At 39.7% G+C, this 20,401-nt stretch overlaps 1 protein-coding gene across 14 annotated transcripts in view; it reads right to left on the bottom strand.

Moving 5' to 3' along the window:
* Positions 1-20,401, bottom strand: part of ncam1a (neural cell adhesion molecule 1a) — a 293,926-nt gene that overhangs the window by 88,208 nt on the left and 185,317 nt on the right. The gene's annotated exons all lie outside the window — the stretch shown is intronic.

The raw sequence follows: 20,401 nt of genomic DNA, 5'->3' as shown, positions 1-20,401 counted from the left end.
CAGTCCTGCAACTTTTAGATGTGCCTCTGCTGCGCCACACCTGAACAGAATAATTAGGTCATTAAGGCTCTGGAAAACTGATCTACACAAGGCGGAGGTCATTAAGTCATTTCATTCCAGTGTTTTGTACCTGTGGCACATCTAAAAACTGCAGGACTGCGGCCCTCGAGGCCTGGAGTTTGAGACCCCTCTTCTATTTATTCTAAAGAGAGTTATGACCAGCCATAGCAATGGAAAGTTGAGTGGAAGAAGAAAATGTTGGATGGAAAAGGAGCACAACTGTCACATTTCTTCTGTTGAAGTACTTCTGGACCTGAAACAGAATTGTTTCACCTGAGTTAAGGAGAAAAGGGACAGCACTGTTTACTGCAAAGTCCACTTGTCAGATGGAAATAAAATTTGCTTTTTATATGGAAATTAAGATCAGAGACTGGAGGAAGAACAGAGGGACACAGAACCCGCTTTGATTGAGGTCCAGTGTGACGTTTCTGGGGTCACGTCGTCTGCCTGGAGCCAGCTAGCAGGAGGTTTCAGAGCACTTCAAGGAGATGCTGATTTCATCTTCCACAAGGACTTGGCACCATCCTACACTGCCAAAAGTACCAGTCCAGTCACCATGGTAACACCAGTGAACTAGCCTGACCTGAACCCTACAGAAAATCGATTGATTATTGTGAAGAGGAAGATGAGCGGCACCAGAACCAACCATGCAGATGACCCAAAGTAAGCTGGACGTCCAGAACACCTCAGCAGAAACGCAGGCTGACCTCCTCCATGCCATGCTGCATTGATGCAATAACTCATCCAAAAATCTGTTGTTTTTTTTTGTCTGCTGCAATATTCTATATGTGAGAAGCGGAACTTTTGGTTTTCATTCAACGAGAATAATAAAAATTTACCAAAGTAAGCACCTGAAATTAAACACTTTGTGTGGAATAAAGCTTATAATCTCCAAGTTTTACTTCCTGAATTTAATTAAAAGAAATTATATTTTATAATTGAGATGCACCTGCTGGTTTGAGGCATGGTTTAATCTCCTGGACTCAGAAAGCAGCCGTAAACACATTCAGCTATACAAAATAAACGTTCATTTATTTGCTTAATCTTTAAAACGAAGTTGTTGTTTTTTTCCCCCAAAAACTCTACTTGTTTTCCTCATCCTGCTTCTCCTGTCAGGTGAGAGGAAAGGCATAATCTCTTTAATCCGGGAATATCCTTTTTCCCTGAGACGCATGTGCTCTTCAGTACTAACCGAGCGGTGACACTGGAAAGCAGCACCTGCTGTTTGTTCCTGCCTGTGTTCCGCCAAATCAGAAGCAAAAAAATTAAGCAAACCGTATAAAAAATAAAAATAAAAAATGTTGAAAAGTCAAATCACTTCGGCTTGTTCCTCAGCGTTTGTGCAAATTTAATCACTTTTGACTGCAACACGGTTTACTGTAAGACTTTTATCCTCCACGCTATTAGCATAGCAGCGAAAGTGCGGGCTGCAGAATGCCAGCGAATCGTGATCCAGCGCTGACAGAGAGATCCTGCTGAGCCTCCAGCACGTCACCGCTTCACACAAATGAGTAACGTCAGCCGCAGCTTGATCCTCGCCAGGAGCTGCTTCACGGGAACGGCTGGCGGGGCCTCGCCACTCAAACACAGGTAGCCAGCTCTCATCCCGGCACAGGACGCCATTGATGTTTCCAAGAAGCGACAGCTTTTTAGATAAAAAAACCCCCATCTGGGACAGAGAGGAGGAGGCCGCAGCGGTGGCCCTTTGTTGCTCTTCTTCTCCTCCTAATGCCTGATTTGAAGATCGTAGTGGGAAGTCTAGTTTAAGCCAAAATGCCTGAATAAGGAGCTGTGTGTAGGATTTAGCATTTGATGTCTTCATGCGTTATATTAGAGCTTTGTCATTCTTTATGGTAAGATGTCTCACACATCTCACATGCTCCTAATTGAGGACGTCAATACAGTTTATTTAGTCGCTGAAGATGTTCACATGAAAAGGCAAACATTGCTTTTCTTCCTTTTTGACAGGCTCCTTGAAAAAAATGTTACGTAAGCACAAAAAAAATCCAGTATTTTCCACATTTCTAGAACTTCTTCATGGGAACTGGAACTTTTAAACTACTGTATTTCAATAACAAGTACATTCTTCTTCTGGAACTATTTTGTAGATTGTGGTGTAGTTGGGCAGCAAGGTTTTGTCCTTGACAGCAAGAAATTTCTGTTTCTAACCACTTGTGGAAAATTCTCCTTAAGTGTCAACCTTACAAGTCGACTTTATGTGCAAATGAACAAAAAAAGGCTACAAATTCAAATAGTTCAAATTAAATTTGAACAAGAACAGTTGTTTTAAACACAGTCTGTTTTTTTTAGTTGCCACTTGGTTTTAACAAATAAACAAATAGGTAGGAGTTTCCTTTTGTATAATTATTGCAGGGTTCTTATGTTTCAGCTGGCAACAAGTTATTTCACCTCAGTTGCTCAACTTATGCGTTGAACAGCTTCTAATGTCTTAAATGACCATGTTGAAAGACGCATCCTGCAGTAATGGAAGAGATGCTGGTCTGTTTAATAATGGTCTAATCACTGGAAAACCTCTAAGGAGAAGTGACTAAAGTTGGGACTGTCCAACGCATAATATAGAAACTGGGAGGAAAGAGTTGATCCAGCGTCCTTGCAGAGGAAATGTGGTCGGAAAACGTCTTGAATGTTCGTGATTGACGATCACTGAAACATTTGGTGGAATAAAATTGAAGGAAAACAACAGTAGAACTGAGAGCTATGTTTAATAGTGAAAGTAAGGGTATTTTGCACATTATGTCAAAGGGAAGTCGAGGGATTGGGATTGAACAGTTGTGTAGCCATAAGAAAATCCTTAATAAACATCAGACAGTGGAGCGATGGAAGCTCAGATTGTTCCAAGTAGGTCTGTCTGCAGAATAAGGAAGTGTTTCCAAAAGAAGAAGTTTCTCCAGAACCACACCTGATTGGATGAACAAAATTTAACGCAACACAATTGGACGAGCGTGTCATCATGGTTCTCAATAACTGAACCTGATTGGACGAAATTAACGTCCTTCACTCCACTTTTTTTTTTTTATATCAGATAATGATATTAGCTTACTTATCATTTATTTTGTTTCACAAGGTTGTTGTAACTGAGGAATTTAGAATATTTATTAAGCACTTAGACATAAAGACGGCAGACAGATTGTGTTAGCCAGTCTGACATTAGCTGAGTCTTTGCAACTTCTCCGTCTTAACAGAAGAATGTCTGGTTGCATTTCAAAATAAGATCATTGACATAGATTGTTTTAATCGCTAGTGGATGTGATTTTTCAGAGATGGCTAAATGTTGATACATTGGCATTACATTAAAAAAACAAAATCTGTTTATGTTATTGAAATGTGAACCTCACATAAGAAGCTAAAAGCAAATAAAGAAAAAAAGTTTAATTATCGTTCAAAAAATGATGTTTCTTAACTGACCTTAGGACAAAAGTTTTACCCTTAACACCTTATTCTTTTGTTGAACTTTTTAAACACAGACTCTGGGTCTGCAGGGAACCCCCTCTTGATTGTTCAGGATACTCATGGATCGACCACCAAGTCCGGACCCCAACGCCACTGAGAAGTTTTGGAAACTGGTCAGACTCTCCCATCATCAATGAAAGGTCTTTTCTTGGTGAAAAATGAATGCCACACTGGATGGAAATAAATCTGGTGACGTTACAGAAGCTTACTGAAACAAAGGCACAGTGAATGCCGGCTGTGATCAAAGCGGTCCAATGAAACAGTGTGTGTGACTGTTTTATGGCCATGCAGAGTATTTCTGGGGGCGTCAGGAAAATTCTGGTCTGGTTCCTAATTGCTTAGACAAACACAAAGCACGCAGGAATGTGCAGCATACAAACCTTAAACGCAATTCAACGGGTAATTTAAGAGGCTGTTAGAATGAGAAGAAATCCTTTAATAATGATGCATTAAGGACTTTCCAAAAAAAAAGGAAAAATTGTGATTTTGTGACTCAAGTACAAATAATATTCTTATTTTGGCTTTCTCAAGAAGTCATGTAAATGTCCCTTTCGTATTTCCTTCAATGTGAACAACACCAGCCTTTGTTCGAAGTCAGCATGAATGTTTCAGAGCCATGGAAAACCACTGGCCTCCGAATGTTTGCTTACACGGGCTGGAGGTCGATACAAAGACAACAGCGTCTCTATTTCCTTCCTTCGGAGAGTGAGATCGCAGATATGCTACGCTGTAAACTCTTAACAATGCCTCCTAAGACTGAGATGCCTGGCCCAAAAATCACATGATGATATCTGCAACAGTAAAGACAACAGAAATGAGCTCAGGTGGTGTGGGAAAGAGAGCCGTTCTCAGAGCCGTTTTCTCCAGGTTGTTCTGCACTCTCTCCAAGATGGAGTGGTGGTGCAGCCTAATGGCTCCAACAAAACACACTCTCTGCTGAGGCAGTACCGTTACATGTAGCTTTTTTTTTTTTTAATTGTCTGATAAAACAAACAAAAAAAAAAGCAGGAATCATATTGCGCTAACACATTTTATGCTTATTTTCTCTTCCATATATAGAATCAATAAATCACTTAAACACGACTGACAATATGAAGTCGACTAACAGACCTCAAAAGGCAACATGTCATATTTTAAGGCTTTAGGAGTAAAGAGAACCACAGTGAGATACATTATCCACTGATGCAGAAAACATGGAACAATGGAGAACCTTTCCAGAGTTTTCAACGATAAGACCTTGACGGGAGAGACAGACAGAAAGACCAAAAAACCTTCCTGTTGATCCCCAACAATTAAAAAAAAAAAGTTGAATTGAGATTAGATTAACATCTTTGCTTTAGCCTTTGAAAAAGATGAAGTTATCTTTGGCTCAACAGTGACCAAAGTGACACTGCAAGCTAATATATATGTATCATGTTCAACTGCCTCTTGATTCCAGTCATCTATAAAGAAAACCCTCCGTCTGCATTCAAGGGTCCTTTCACTCACACTTCAGCTTGGTTTGACTCCCACAGCTACAAACAGCAACGCTCGTTCACAAGCAGCACTTCACCATCATTCAGATCAGCATACTTCCACAGGAAAACGCAGGGAATCTCAGTTAATCTAGACTTGGAAGAAACTCTGCTTCGATTAAAAAAAAACTAAAAAAACAGAGAGCTTCTGTACATATTTCAGAGCTCCAGTCTTTGTTATCAGATGCGCGGCTGTGTGGTTATCTGGCCCAACATAGCTTGATCCTCCATAAATATTTGTATCTGCATCCAAACTAAGTCCCGCACTCAGCTAAGGAATATTAGACACGGTTCAAGTCAGTGGCGAGAAAATACCCTGGAGCCGGGCCCTGAAGTTAATGGAAGCTTAATTATTTGACACAGTTAAATCAAACATATTTCCTTGCAAAGCTATCGGTATATTTTGAGACTGTCAGAAAAAAATAAGGTTTCTGACCTCCCAAGGCATCATTTTCATGTGAACTCAGAGTCAAAGTGATGAAAATGAAACCTTGCGGCCATTACTCAAGAAGCTAAAAAAAAAAAAAAAGAGAGAGAGAGAGAGAAATTGGCATAAAAGGCACATAAGTTAAATTTGAAATTCCTTCCTATATATCTGACCTTTTATGTGCAAAAGACAATATGCAAATTTTCCAAAGTCCATGCATCCATGCATGATGAACAGCCGTTCCAGTGTTTACCAAGGAGTAATGAATAGATTCCCGACACATGAAGCTACCGTGTTATTTTGCTTGTTGAATGATGTCAATTTAACCACATACAGTTGAAATAAGACAACCTTTTATTTTCTGGCCAAAGTTAAGTCAGAATGAATCTTTCTGTTTCAGCTCAGTTAGGATTATCCAAATTATACTTCTCCTGTCTACAGCAGTTATTGGGGCACAAACTGGGCAGGTCGCCAATCTATCGCAGAGCAACACAGACACACAGGACAGCAATTTACAGAGATCAGTTAACTCAACAGTTCTGATTCTGGACTGAGGGAAGAAGCTGGAGTACCCTGAGAGGACTCATGCAAGGACAACATCCAGACTGGCATTTTCTGTCAGGGTAATTCTGAACATATTAGTTAATTAAAGGATGTGTTCTGTGTCCCAGAAATGGAACTGGGTAAGAAATGTGTGCGTCAACATTTGAAATAATAAAAACCTTGTGAAGATGCTCGCCTGAGGTCGTTCGACAATACATCAACATGGTAGCAGCGGTCATCACAAAGCTCTGTTTTCAGCAACCTAACTCTGCTGAATTTGTCGGGTGTGTGTGTGATCAAGGCAGCCAAGGCGCAGATTGTTACCTGCTCTGACTGGAAAATAAAAAGAATCACCACACACACACACACACACCCACAATGAAGGTGTTCACCAAGCTCATCAAAGGAGCAAGTGGACTGCTTTATGTCACTCTAGATGCAAAACATCTATGTGAGTAGGAGACATTAGATGCCATTTGCTCTCTGCATGAAAAGTTGAAGCAAGTAAATTATGCCACAGAGATCAAAGGAACCCCGTACACTGTGGAGACGCTCCCGGCTTCAGCAGGATTGCCGTATTTGGTGCTCCGGTAATGGGAGTTGATGTGTTATTTACAATCAAGCAAACCTCCTGAACCGCAGAAGATCTGGATAACAAACAACTCTGAACACAGAAGCTCAAAATGCCAGAGCGTATTGACTCGCATACGACACAGAGTTTGTGGAGATAAAACTCCAGGCTGCTTGCCGCTCTGTGTCGACTCTGAGTTCCGTGCATCGTTTCGATTTTTCAGGGTGGCACAACAGCGCAGGTAGATACGGAGGATTGTAGGATCAAAATAAAGCCCCGATTAAAAAAAAAAATAAAAAATTTAACAGATGTGCTGTTCGCTGACACACAGTGGTGATGTTGCATTCAGAGTAAATGCAAGCAGAAGCCCTCATGTACGTCATCTAAATATGATTTAAGGCATTCATAATGTCTTCATACACAAGAAAGGCAAAACTTAACTCTTCAACTTTGAAGAGCAAATATGAACAATGGGCTTCTGTGTCACATCTTTCCACACCAGGGAAACAGGAAGTCACGATTTATTAATTCAAAGTTCAAAAGTGAACCTTTTAATCGAAGAACTAAAGAAATTATTCAGATGCATTTACGTTATAAACGTAATTAGCAAGGCTACTAATTAAAACGTGCTAAATCTGTATTTTATTGGATTTAAATGAGGCAGATCAATATAAAGTATCCCCTAACTATGAAGGGAATGTAAAAGACGCGTGATTTTACAGTTATATTTTTACAAATAATAATCTAAACAGCATGTTGTGCATTTCTACTCATCATACATATACTGTACTCCCGACTAAAATCCCAGGTAGCCAATAAATAAACAAACGCTACCCGTCATCCTGGATGCGTGATCCCCCACACGTCATGCTGACGGGATCTGGTTGCTCATCAATGACGGGGGATCTGGTCACAGCTGATGGGAAGTTTAGCTTCCTATCAGGTTAAGAAGGACTGTGACATTAAACATGCATGTTCACCTTCCAGGGCTGCAATGGAATGGTTTAGGTCAAAGCATATCCAAGTGTTAGAATGACCTTGTCAAAATTCAGATCTCAACCCAGCACTGTTATGTTCACAGATGCTCTCCATCCTGTCTGGCTCAACTTAGAGCTGTTCTTCAAAGGAAATGGAGAAAAACTACTCATTTAATCAGTTGTTACCAATTAACAAGCAGTAATTATCCCTTAGGAGGATTTGTGCTATTTGCTAAGTTGAATCCAGGTGACAAACCTTTTTGTTTTTCCTTAGCAGAGGTGTATATGCACATTTTTCACACAACTTATTATATACACTAACTAGATTTATTCATTTAATGTAAATTTAGGGTAAAAAAAAAGAAATGCCAGAGCACAGTTAAAGCCACTTATGATTCGCTCAGAAGGGATTTCAGAAATGGTGTGCTAATACGCTGCTAATCCTCCCCCAGTACTTTGAGGCAAATATGCCTGTGAGGTTTTTGTAACAATGACCTGAAACCACTGTGAGGAGATGTGAGTGGTGGCCATTCTCTTGTGAGAGGATTATGGACTTTATGGGCTGTTGCTGTAAACAGGCATTTAGCAGCTGAACCGCAGAAATCTTTATCAGCAAATTATGCAACAGTAACAATATTTACACAGCCAACACGGCATCTGCTTGCTATGTTTTACAGTGAGGGAGTTTGAAGCAAAGAGAAATACGAAGCGGGTGGGGGGCGGGGGCGGGACTTCATCTCAGAAAACTTGAAGTTTGAGACAGTCTGTTAAAAACAGAAGGCTAATTGGAGCTGGGCCGGCGCCGGTGGCTGGCTCCATTACAGGGGAGGCTACAAGAGTCAGTTGTAGGTGCTTAACATGCAAGTCATGTCAGAGCAAGCACACACCACGCAAGGGCAGACAGACAGCACTCTGCGGCTTTACAAGGATGCACACATCCACGGCACACACACTTGAGAGGCAGCTGTGTGTGAATTTACGGCGCCAATAAACAGATATGTGCCTTATTTGATTCCGAGCATTATTTGTCTCTGAAAAGGTCGGAGTGTTGGGACCGACGACTTGAGCAGGATCCAAGAGCACACCAGCGACACCGTCATCGTCTCAAAGCAATTCACACAGAAACACATTTCAAGAGAAAGCTCCCACTGTTTCATCTCTTACTAAATTAGAGTCACAGATTTATGCATAATTACGTTCAGACGGAAGCAGCAGCTGTTGGTGGAATTTCTAGTAAATGCATAAGAGATATTTTACATGCAAAACCAACTGGATGCAGCTTCAGACAACCTCTGAAAAACGTATGTAGAATACATACACGTTGCCCAGTTTGTTTCTTAGGTTGACATTGCTAGTATTGGGTTGCTTGCCTTCGGAACTGGACTTTCCTTGTGATATAGATTCAACAAGGTGTAAGAAACTAAGATTTTGGACCATATTGACATAATAGCATGGCATGGTCGCTCCACCTGCACCTTCATGATGTGAATTTAACGATCCATCGCATCCAAAATGTGTGTGAATTCTCAAATCACGCTCCAGAAACATTTATAACTGCCTATTTTAATAGCTCAAACACCGAATGTACTTTAATATGCACAAATACATACAGTGGAAGCTGTCTTAGCACTGCAGCAGAAGCTTTGACCATAGAACTGTAAATAAATATTACGCCTCTGACCTCAAGGACTTGATGCGACTGGAGAAGCTCAACACCAGTTTAAGTTTAAATGTTCTGAAAAAGAAGGGAAGCCAGTGCAGTGAAAATAAAACCACTGTACCGTTTTCCTGTCTGGAAGTGTGAGGTGAAAGGTGAGGTGTTACGTTATGTAATATTTGGAGTCGACTCGGGGATAATTGGGGACACAAACATCCCGTGACATGAACACCTAGAAGAAGTTAAAGAAAATGTCATCTCCATGCAATTCTTTGAAATATATAAAAAGAATATGTTTCTAAAACATTTCTGCCGCAGCTGTTAAGGCGCTGTGGTTGTTTCAGGTTATTGTCTCGGTGCCTTTGTGAACTTGTTGACAACGTGATGAATCGTTTCTCATCTGATCAGAGCCAGTTTTTATTCCCTGCAATTTTTCTGTCACTTTGACTCGTTTTTTTTCATTTCCTCTCTTTTCTGTTATAAAAGTGAGTCTCAGCAACTAATTTAAACGTGTATACCCTGACCAATTTATTTTCATTATAATGTGTCTCATTTGTTGTTGATCTGTAGGATTACAGCGACTAGTGATATTGATGTTAACAAATAGTAAGATAAGTAAATAGAAGATCTGCACAAGAAATTGCATGACAGATATGACAGATGGTATTTCATTTATCTAAGAGAAGTATTTCTTGAACGTTATGTTTCCAATTTGTTTTCCGAGACAAATAAACTAACTGGCTGAAAGCTCCTTCCAAGCTGGCACTGCCACTTATCATTAACCCGCTGTGCTTTAAGGCACTGCTCCAAACATTAAGCGGCTGTTTCTATGAGCTCCTTGATCTCTTGCAGAAAAGAAAAAAAAAAATCCTGAGATTTCTTTTCTTCGTATTCTCAGTTATTCATCATCACAGGTTTGTATGGATCAAAGCTTCTGTCAATGCCCAGTGGTGTCCAACAAACTAGCCAAAAACACAGAATTTGTTTACAGAATAAAAGCACAAGAAAATGTTGAAATCTTTTTAAACTTGCTATTTTGCCACTATGAACAAAAAAATAATCCATTTTCAGCTACAAGAACAGGATTTACAGCAGTTTAGAAACGTAGCTGTTCAGAACTCCTGCTTCACCTACAGTTTTTTCTTTTGCATGTGCAGTAAAAGCTTTTAATTGTCATTTTAAATATGCAAACAAAAAACAAATAGCAATTGCAATTACACTAAATTTCAACCTCTAAGTACAAGCTAGCAATAGCATTACATCTCAGCAAGAGGTTAGCTCAAAATTTCCATCTTGTTAAAACAACTAATAATTTACGTCTTGTTACTTATAATTTTGCATTCGTACTTCTTGTTCAGCTTTGTTTTCATTTAAATGTTTATACTGTATATATATATATATATATATATATATATATATATATATATATATATATATATATATATATATACAGTACAGACCAAAAGTTTGGACACACCTTCTCATTGAATTCAATGAGAATTGTTTTCTACAATTTGTAGAAAACAAATTGTTTTCTACAAATTGTTTTTAAAGCTGTTTTTCCAGTACAGCGGAGGGCGCATCGGAGATTGGCTGATGGATTATGAAGTGATCACGATTATTACGTTTTGGTTTAAACCTTGATAGTAAATGAAGATGGTGACTTTGGGACATCTGTGATGGGACATCTGTTGTAGAGAGCTTCATTGTTGCCTTTCCAGTTAAATAAAGTATCGGAACGCCATTAGTGGGAAGAAAAAAGCCGACTGTGTACACATAAGCTATTAGTCCTGCAGCAGCATTAGTGGCTACAGCAAAAGGTTTTTATTTGTGCCCTGTAGCAGTCTTTAGGCACATACAGAAGGTGTTGTAGACAAAGTACTCTTTGGTTTTGCTGAGGATGTTACTCCAGTATTGGCCAATTATAGCCAGCAAGATTAAAGTTCATACAACAAATCGGTTGAATGATGCCAAACTTTGCGTAATGAGCAAATCTGCCACACGTTTACATTCATAACTAATGGCTGAGAATGCACGTATGTGCATGTGGTGTGGGACAGATAATGCCTTGGTGTAATTGGATGCAATTTTTTTATTGGCTTAGATCTACTGCAAGAGTTTATCTGCAGCCGTCCTGGAAAAATTGTGTTCACACTCGCCTGCATTTTCAGTAAATTATCCCTCTTTAATATGATATTTTTAGCCATCTTATTATAACAGCACATAATTACAAAGCCGGGACTGAATGCAGCATAAAAAGGCTGAAAGGTTGAAAGAACATCATAATGCTCTGGAGCTACCAGATAAAATTGTGCCATTAAAAGGAAACACGTAGAGCCAGTCAGACTAAAGGACAAAATTGTTAAATGTTATAAAACACAAGGCAAAGGTCTACAGTTCTCTTTCAGCTATGTAAGCTGCAGCACTCGTACCACTCTGCACCACATCGCCAGGCTTGTGTTGAAAATATAAAAGGTCTTTCCAAATGCTGAATCTGAAGAAGAGATGGAATCGTTTAAACTATCCGTTTCATTTGCTGAGGTGTGGGATTGTGGTTCTCGGGGTCTCCATCTGAATCCAGTGAAAACAGAATATTTAGTTTCCCTCCTTCACTTAATACCCTTCATCTTTCCTGTAAGTCCACTTTATCTGGACGTTTGTGCTAAATAACCAAAATGTCTTTTGTAAAAATACAACGGTAAAACCTGTGGGGCATTTCCTCAATAGCTTTCATATTCCTAGCATTTGAATGAAGCATGTTAAGTGGATTTTTTTTTTTTCTCATGTTGTTGGAGAAGAATCAGAATTTGCAGAATAATAAAACTGATTCTTGCCTGAAGTTTGGATAAGACTGTGTGTTTATTTGGAAAGTTTCACAGAGTAACCCTTCACCTGCTACCTCATGTGGCTCAGTTCTCTCTGCAGCAGAGGCTGTTTGCTACACAAAGGTTGGTAACAACAGCAAAGGTGGAAATGGCACTTAGATCCCTTCTGACTGTTTAGTCCTGGGTTTTGTGGATTTATTCAAATCACATCTTTGCAGAAGAGATGCAATTACTTTAGGAACTGCCACTACAATGGTGTCTATAGAAAGTTGCTTTTTAGTTTGCTTTTTCCTCTTCTCTTTTGCCATTGTCTCTAGGAAATTTTGTGGCAGGTCATAAACGTGTCATTATGAAGCCTCTCCAGAAGATTCAGAGGTGGAGCCGAAACTGCTTCGTGTTGGTGTTAGTCTAGGTACAGCATCGATATTGAACGTATTCTACGGAACATCTGAATGTGAATGTTTCCTTCTTACTGAATAACTCATCTAAACGAGTAGGATAGAAATAACCTTATTGTCCCACTGGAGGGAAATCAAAGTGAGATGCAGGTTGAAGCATCCAGGTTCACACAAAGGTAAAAATATAAAAACAGAAAATGAAAATCAGACACCATTAGAAAGACATACTGTGCAGTTATGAAAAACAGCATAACTACTCCGATTCAAAGAAATATGTAAATGAGTAGGATCATTTGTGAGCAAACAGCAACAGACTATTTACAAGAAATGAAAAACTACAAATACTCTCTTGATGAGAGTTTTAAACTCTCATCAACTTTGTTTGGGAGCGGTGATGATTATAAAGTCGTGCAGCTGTTAGAAGGAAGGACCTTTGAAAACTCTCCTTAGTGCACCTGGGATGCAGCAGTACAGAGTTAATCATTTTAACCACAACCCTGATTTCATTTCTTTAGTCACTTCTTGCTCTCTACAGAAACATTCACCACAAAGTTATTAGATTATGCCTACCAGAGGATTGCATGATTATTACTGACTCCCATGTTGCCATCTCCCCTATTGGGCAGTAAGTCAATAATTTTTCCTCAAAATTGATGTCTCAGAAGCAAGAAACATGGAAAGTGTAAAGATTTAAAGAAGGACCAAAAACTGTGGAGTCAGAAACAGAGTGAAGGCCAAGGCTCGCTGAACGGGGTCTGACCCATGTCATCCAATTCAAAACAACTGCAGCTCTGGCCGCTCAACACGTTAACATTAGACAAAAAAGGTATCACCATGTAGACGAGTCAGGAAGCCAAAGCTGACCCTCTCATTGCTCCACTGGCCAGAACTAGACTATGAAGCAATTGAATAAGGTGGCCTGGTTGACTGAATAAAGTCTCCTTTCACATCTCATGTGCATCTCTCCCCTGATAAACAGGATGCATTATGGGACGGCTTAGGCAATGCTCTGCTGGGAAACCACTGACCCCACCATCTATGTGGATGCTAGCTTTGCATTCACCAATAATTTACCACAGTCTACATTCACCCTCTGCCTGACGGCTGTGGCCTCTTTCAGCACGATAGAAAAACCACAAAGCAGAAGTATTCCACGAAGGGTTCGCGAAGCACAACAAGCACTTTGAGGTGGTGACTTGGCTTCCAAATGTCCGAGATCGCTCTCCAAATTGAACATCAGTGGAATGTGGTGGAGAAACTACTCTGATCCATGATGGCTCCAGCTTGCACGTTACTGGACTCAAAGGTTCTGCTGCTAATATGTTGGTGCCAGATACCGCAGCACACCTTCAGGGCTGTAGTGGAGTCTGTGGCTTTGATGGGTCAGGACTGCTTTGACCCATTCAGCTGGACATCATAATATTATGCCAGACTAACGGCATTAACAATACAGTGTTCAGTCATAAATGGTATAGAGATATTTCCAAGTGGACGTTGTATAATAAACTAAAATGAGTTACTTTACTGAGACGATGCTGTCAAATTTAGCTAATTAAGGCTAATTAAGTCCCAAATGCTCGTGTTTGTTGTTCCAGAAGTTGCACACACACAAATCCACATCTTCATGGGAGCAGATCATGAAATGCATTTCAAAGCAATTTGAACCAGGTCTGACCTGAAAATGCTTCAGCTCCAACCAATTAACTTTTTAAGGGGTCTTTCTGTCAGGAGGTCAAATCCCTTGGTACATTGTAATTAACAGTAGTACAACTGAGGCCAGGCAATAAGTCAGAAAATAGGAAATGTGATCTGCTTTAAGAGGTGGAGGAGAGGTGGGGATGGGACTTAAATCACAGCAGAGACAATGATCAGAGCATCACCACAAAGACTGCAACGTTCTTAGAATAAAATAATAATTAATGAGGGATAAAGTACACTGTATACACATGGAAACAACTTCCATCCTCTGACTTCTATTTTTAGTAAATGAAAGTTTGTTTTCTCTGTTCAACTTTCAAACTACATGTTTATTTGACTGGGCACTTCGTAAGTGTTGTTGAATGCTAAGAAGCCAGTTAGACTGGAATTATCACTCTGTGCTCTAATTAACTAATGAGGCCAGAAGGTCTGAACCACTGTCCCCCCCCAGCCTCTTTCGTTGTTTGACCCCAGGCTGGCCTTGCATCGCATCGAGCTGATAATCACTGCAGAGCTCCAGGACGCTCTCCAGCATGCTAATGCCAAAGAAACCAATATCGCACCTACTGCACCGGTCCACTTACAGCATCTCAATCACCAGACGCTTGACAGCAGAACCACCATCCGGACGAAACAGAATCAGGAGAATCAAATTTCATCCTTTCTTAGCTGATGTTTCCTGTATTTTATTGATTTGTGGTTTTGTTTACAGGATTTTTGAAGTTTCAGATTGGAAAGTACGACTCAGGATAATCCCCAAATCAAAGCAGCAGAGAACAATTTGTGCAGACTTACTGTGGAGTCGTGGTGCTGCTCGTTCCTCCAGGGTTCTGCTGCTTACACTATGTTTTGCAGACAGACTAAAAACAAAAGGGCTTGTTAACCAAAACCTCACACCTTTTAACTTCCTCTGCTGCTCAGCTCAGGTGGGAACTCAAGTTTACAACTTACAGACTTTAGACTTTGTCACTAAACAGTGACATGTAAATGTTTCAATATGTTAAACTGTGCAGTTTTGAAATAAGGAAGCCATGGTGAGTGGCTAACACAGAGAGACTGCTGATGCGGCATTCGGCTCGCGTCCAAGCTAAAGCCACTTCAGCTTTTATAATCCCCTGCATCAAACGAAGCCCTTTGTGGAGACTCGGTTCAGCAGGATCCACACACACTGACAGACAGCACTCTCAACTCCAACTGGATCTGCGGCAATTGCTTCCCAGCCTCAGGCCAGCTCCGTCTCCACTCCTCACACCGTCCCTAAAAAGAAGAGGAGACACTTCCTCCTGCTGATGAGCACTCCCAGCACCATCCACGCAGACGGACGTCGATGCTCACTCAAAGTCGTTTACATGCTTGGCTATAATGAAATGAGTCAGAACAGATATTAAGAAACAGAAGCATAACCCGTGGGATGCGGTTCTGGATCCATAATTGATGAGGATTCCTCACTAGCTGCTTCGGACTGGATAAGACTCCACTATATAATTGAGAGTGTCCTGTTAATTAAATCCTCTTGAGCCAGTCCATTTGTGGACTTGCACTGTTTCAGCTAACAGCTTCTCTGCAAACAAAAGAACTTTCGCTTGTAAGGATTTAAACTCGTCACCGGGCAAGAGCGCATCTAGCAGCTGGCTCCAGAACGTCCCTGCAGCCTCCGCTGGACCCGACAGGGGGATGATTCCCCTGAAAACAAGCCATCCTCACCGCTGAGACCCCCGTCTATCACTCGTGCACAGCTGTAACTTGGCTATCCTTCAGCTGCGATACGGATACTTTAATCCAGCTCTCAACATGGGCACAGCTCCCCCGGCGAATTTGTAATCTGAGTGAAAGACGAGAGCAAACATCAAACAGACCACAGTGTGAGACAACACACACCCTAGCACGCACACCAAGGCAAAAGCTAGAAATTATACACAGTAATTAAATAGTATTTTTCCCCCTTACTACACTTCTGCTCTTTTTATTTGTATCTTTTAGATTAGACATATTTTAATTAGTGGTGGGACTCGATGAAAAAGTTTGCAATCCGGTTAATCGCAGGTTGTGTCATTTATTAATCGCAATTAATTTAATTTTAATCAAACTATAGACAAAAGAAGCAACATTTTCAATTCAAAGCCTTTTTTTGCTGCTATATTGTTGATCAAATAAACATTATTTTATCCATCCAGCTTTCCAGCCTTTCAGAAACTCCTGATCATTCATGCAACTTCTTTAGGAATGTGGATGCTGACATTAGCATTAGCATCTGTGCTGCTGCTACATGTTTAGCATTGAGATGCTATTAGGCCTGAATAGCTTCGCTGATAGGCTAACTTACTTTGGCCCAACTTTAACACAACTTTTCCAGCGGCCAATCAGATCGTTTTTGAAGCCCCAGAGGGCAAAAAGAAGTGACATTGTCACGCACTGTCTGTTCATTAAATTTATGGGCGTACCAGAAACACAATCAAGGTTCCGGCTTGAGACTTTTTGTATATAAAAAAGAAAAGAAAAAAACAATAGGCAATTAATTGAGTTAATATTTCTAATTAATCATTAAAATCTATGTAATTAATTATTGTTAATGCATTAAAAATCTCAGCTCCAATTTTAATATCATAAAAAGATAATCCAAGTAAAAACAATACACAGTTTTCGAAAGAGGATTTATTTTACTATTCAACCAAACAGGGCCTATTAGCTATGTCACCGTTGTCCAGGGTTACATCACAGCATCTCAACAGGATTCTAGCCCGGACTTTAACTAGGACACTAGAAAGTCTTAATTTTGATCCATTTAGCCAATCAGAGGTGGACTAGCTGGTGAGCTTTGGATCATTGTTCCGCAGGACAACCCAAATGATCTTAAAATCAATCCAAGATCTCTTGCTGGAAATGAAAATTGATGCTTTTATTAATTACATGAAGTCATCCAAGTCCTGAAGCAGCAAGCAGCCACAGACCACCACACTGCCATCCCCGTGTTTTAACATCAGTATGAAATATTAGTGTTATCCCAGAAGTAGTGAGACACTTTTTCCAATAAGTTCCTCATTTTATAATAATTTACTTGAAAGCTGCTTCTTGAATTTTCTAAGTGCATCTTTCTTGGAATTTGTCTGATTTTAAACTTTCCACTGTGACACAGAACCAACATTATGAGTCAGTTCCTAACAGAATAATTGGCTGACAGCGATAGCCACCGTATCTGCTATCCTGGTACTTTGTGAATTTCACGAGTATTTTTAAGAATTTGTGGCTTCATGCCACCGAATGCAGGCCTTCCCCCCCAGAGTTTCTTGTTTTTGCTTTGTGAAGTCTCTGCCAGAGTCGTGCTGGGGAATCAGCCAGGCTGCTGATAATAAGCACTCTTTTCTGTGACACTGATCTGCAGGAGAAGTTCTTCTGTTCAGTCACTCATCTCTACTGGAAGGTCAAAGCATTGTCTGCCTCACAGCAGCGATCATAGACCCAGCGGCGCTCAGGCAGGCTTTTAAGATGAGGGGAGGTCTCTCTAATCACCGTGCCACCCTGACACCCACATGAACCTCCAAACTCTATTGTAAGAAACACCTTACCGCACTTCTCTCAAAGTCTGCATCCTGCTAACCTTTCTGAAAGATCACACAGAAAATAGAAATCACGTTAAAGGATTTTATATGATTGAAAATCTTCCAAAGAGCTGAAAAAACTGCTCTAAATGTATTTTTGTTTTAAAGAGCAAAAACAATTATGTAATCCTTTTTCACAGTGTGCAGTTATTATCTATCCTTTGAAATGTCACCTAAAAGATGCAACACCCTCCGGCCTCTACACTGTACTGAATGAAAAATCAGGAACTGGTATCTCAGGTAAAGATTTTCTGTTTGAGGTAATATAATCATGAACCAACGCATTGAAATGGGTTCCAATGGATTTAACCGAGGTCATTCTGAGTAAAGTTGATTTGATCAGAGGTCATGATTTTTCATATTTTATAAAAATCGACTGACCCAAAACAGGCTTCCTTTTCTTTTTGTTGCTCATCCTTCCAATCATATAATCGCCAAGCAGAGTTTTTAATTCATGGCGCCTGTGAAATGATAGCGAACATCCTACAGCCTCAGGGTGTTTCTCTCTACACCTGAAGCAGAACTGGACCCGGCAACATGACAATGAGCCAAATGCAGGTGTGAATCCAAAAGGGACTGACTGAGAATTAAAAAAAATAAAAAATTACCAGACCAAGGTTTTGAATCTTACTGAAATGATGTTGTGTGATGTGAAATACGCTGAGCAGGAAGATTTTCTTATATGATTTTAAAAAGAAATTGTTTTGTTTTCCACATAATGAGACTTTTGACCAAAAATGAAAGTGAAACATGTTTAAATAACCTGCAAAATCATTCAATGTTCTGTTGAACTTTACCTCTAAGCTACATTTGTGAGACTTGAACAGTAAATCTGGACCTCTTTAGCTTGTGATTTCTTTATTTTCTCCGTATTTGCACACACACTTTTGGGTTTGTAAATATGGTTAAAATGTAAAAAGTAGAATTAAGGAAAAGGAAAATGGCAAAAGTTGAATTTTTTGGAAATAAAAAAAAAAACAGAGTTTAAGAGATAATAAAACAGATTTCATATCTGCATGTCTGCTGCTTTTTGTTTGCAAAGGTTCCCAGATTAGTCCTTGAATTCTCGTACAGTTATCTTCTGGTATTTCATCGCTCACAAATATCAACTGTAAGATAAAACTGTACCTGAACACAAAATGAATGCTTAGCTGCTGCGATCAGGATATCTGTTTAAGTTGCCTTTTGCCATTTGGTATTTAACCAAAACGTTGCATTTTGCTTCTAAACTACCAATTTTAATATTAGCATGTTTTAGAGTTTGTTTTCCATTGTGACAGAAACTTTCTTATATTCAGTTTTCTTTAGATGCTCAGTTGTTCTCTCTCATTCTTTGTCTCGCCATGATTTGCAGCAACAGGCATGCTGAATGATAAACAAAATTAGAGTTTTATGAGCAGCCGCCATGTGACAGATGTTTACAGCGGCATCGAAGAACTGTCAGTCTTGTGAAATTTTTTTTATTTTTCTGTAATTTGAGGATTGATTTGCAGCAACAAAGCAATTCTGCAATCAGTAAAAGCAATCATTTTTTAAAATAATTACAAAGAACCCCCCCCCCCGTCATTTTCAGCTCGTAGCTACAATAAACACTGGTTTCAACTATACATAGAGTTAAGCTCAAAATTATTCAGAGCTCTTGCTAGATTTAAAATTAGACTCAACTGACGGATGTTTTTTTCTGAATGGAAATTCAGTTTTCTAACAAAAAATCTGAATAAAAAAAAAAATCAAACAGTCCTAATAATCACTGGTTATTATTGATATTACAGCAGCACTCCAGGTTTGTGTTTAAGAGAATAACATTGTGACATGATATAAAGTTTAATAAAGTTGCATAATACAACCACTTTAACAAACGGGATCACTAGCTGTTTTGCATAAAAACTTTTTTTTTTTTTTTGTCAAATGTTAAAACTTGTTTGATGAACTGAGACATTTAGGTGAACAGATTGTTGCCAAACAGCAACAATCTGTCAGCATAAACATTAACCAGCAACAACAACAAAACAACATGTCTGCTTCAGAGCTTCATCTCTGCATCAACTCACATTTTCTGAATCAGGCTGATAAATAAAATCACTTGATTAAGCATAGCATGATTAAACTTGTTACAGCGCTGACAACTAAAATAAATGGAACTTCCTCGTGTGCATTAGCGCCATGTCAACTTCATTAGGCACGCAGCTGTACTTAGCTTTAGCTTAATCAGCGTGGCCAACAGCACTTTATTCTAATTATTATTATTTACAGAGATTCTCCTTGAAAGCCTTCGAGTTGAAAACATACGCTGCTGATTGTGTGCCGGCTACGAAATACATACCAACTCATTTAGGGCTGAGCTCAAAAGTGCATCAGGCACATTTTTCTCTCTATCCCAGCCTCCCTATAAACTTGTCTGCTTTAAACATGATTATGAACACTGGCTATGCAGAAGCCCTCCATTTGGCAGGAGGGCTCGGTGTTTGATCTATAAGGCCAGGCATTAAGCTCTGCATAAACAGAATAGAAGGGAGGACTGACAGAAGTAATGGTTTGTCTGGGTTTCCAGTGAAAAAAGAAAGTGCTATCTGCAAGTTATCTGGCAGCTGTAAGGAATGGAGGGAGAGGCTGGAAGTCTGAGCATTCATATTAAGTCTAGTCAGATTTTGCTCCTGACAGATT

The sequence above is a fragment of the Xiphophorus hellerii genome, chromosome 11, assembly GCF_003331165.1.
Source record: "Xiphophorus hellerii strain 12219 chromosome 11, Xiphophorus_hellerii-4.1, whole genome shotgun sequence".
Lineage (NCBI taxonomy): Eukaryota > Metazoa > Chordata > Actinopteri > Cyprinodontiformes > Poeciliidae > Xiphophorus > Xiphophorus hellerii.
This window is presented reverse-complemented; position numbering and strand designations above follow the sequence as displayed.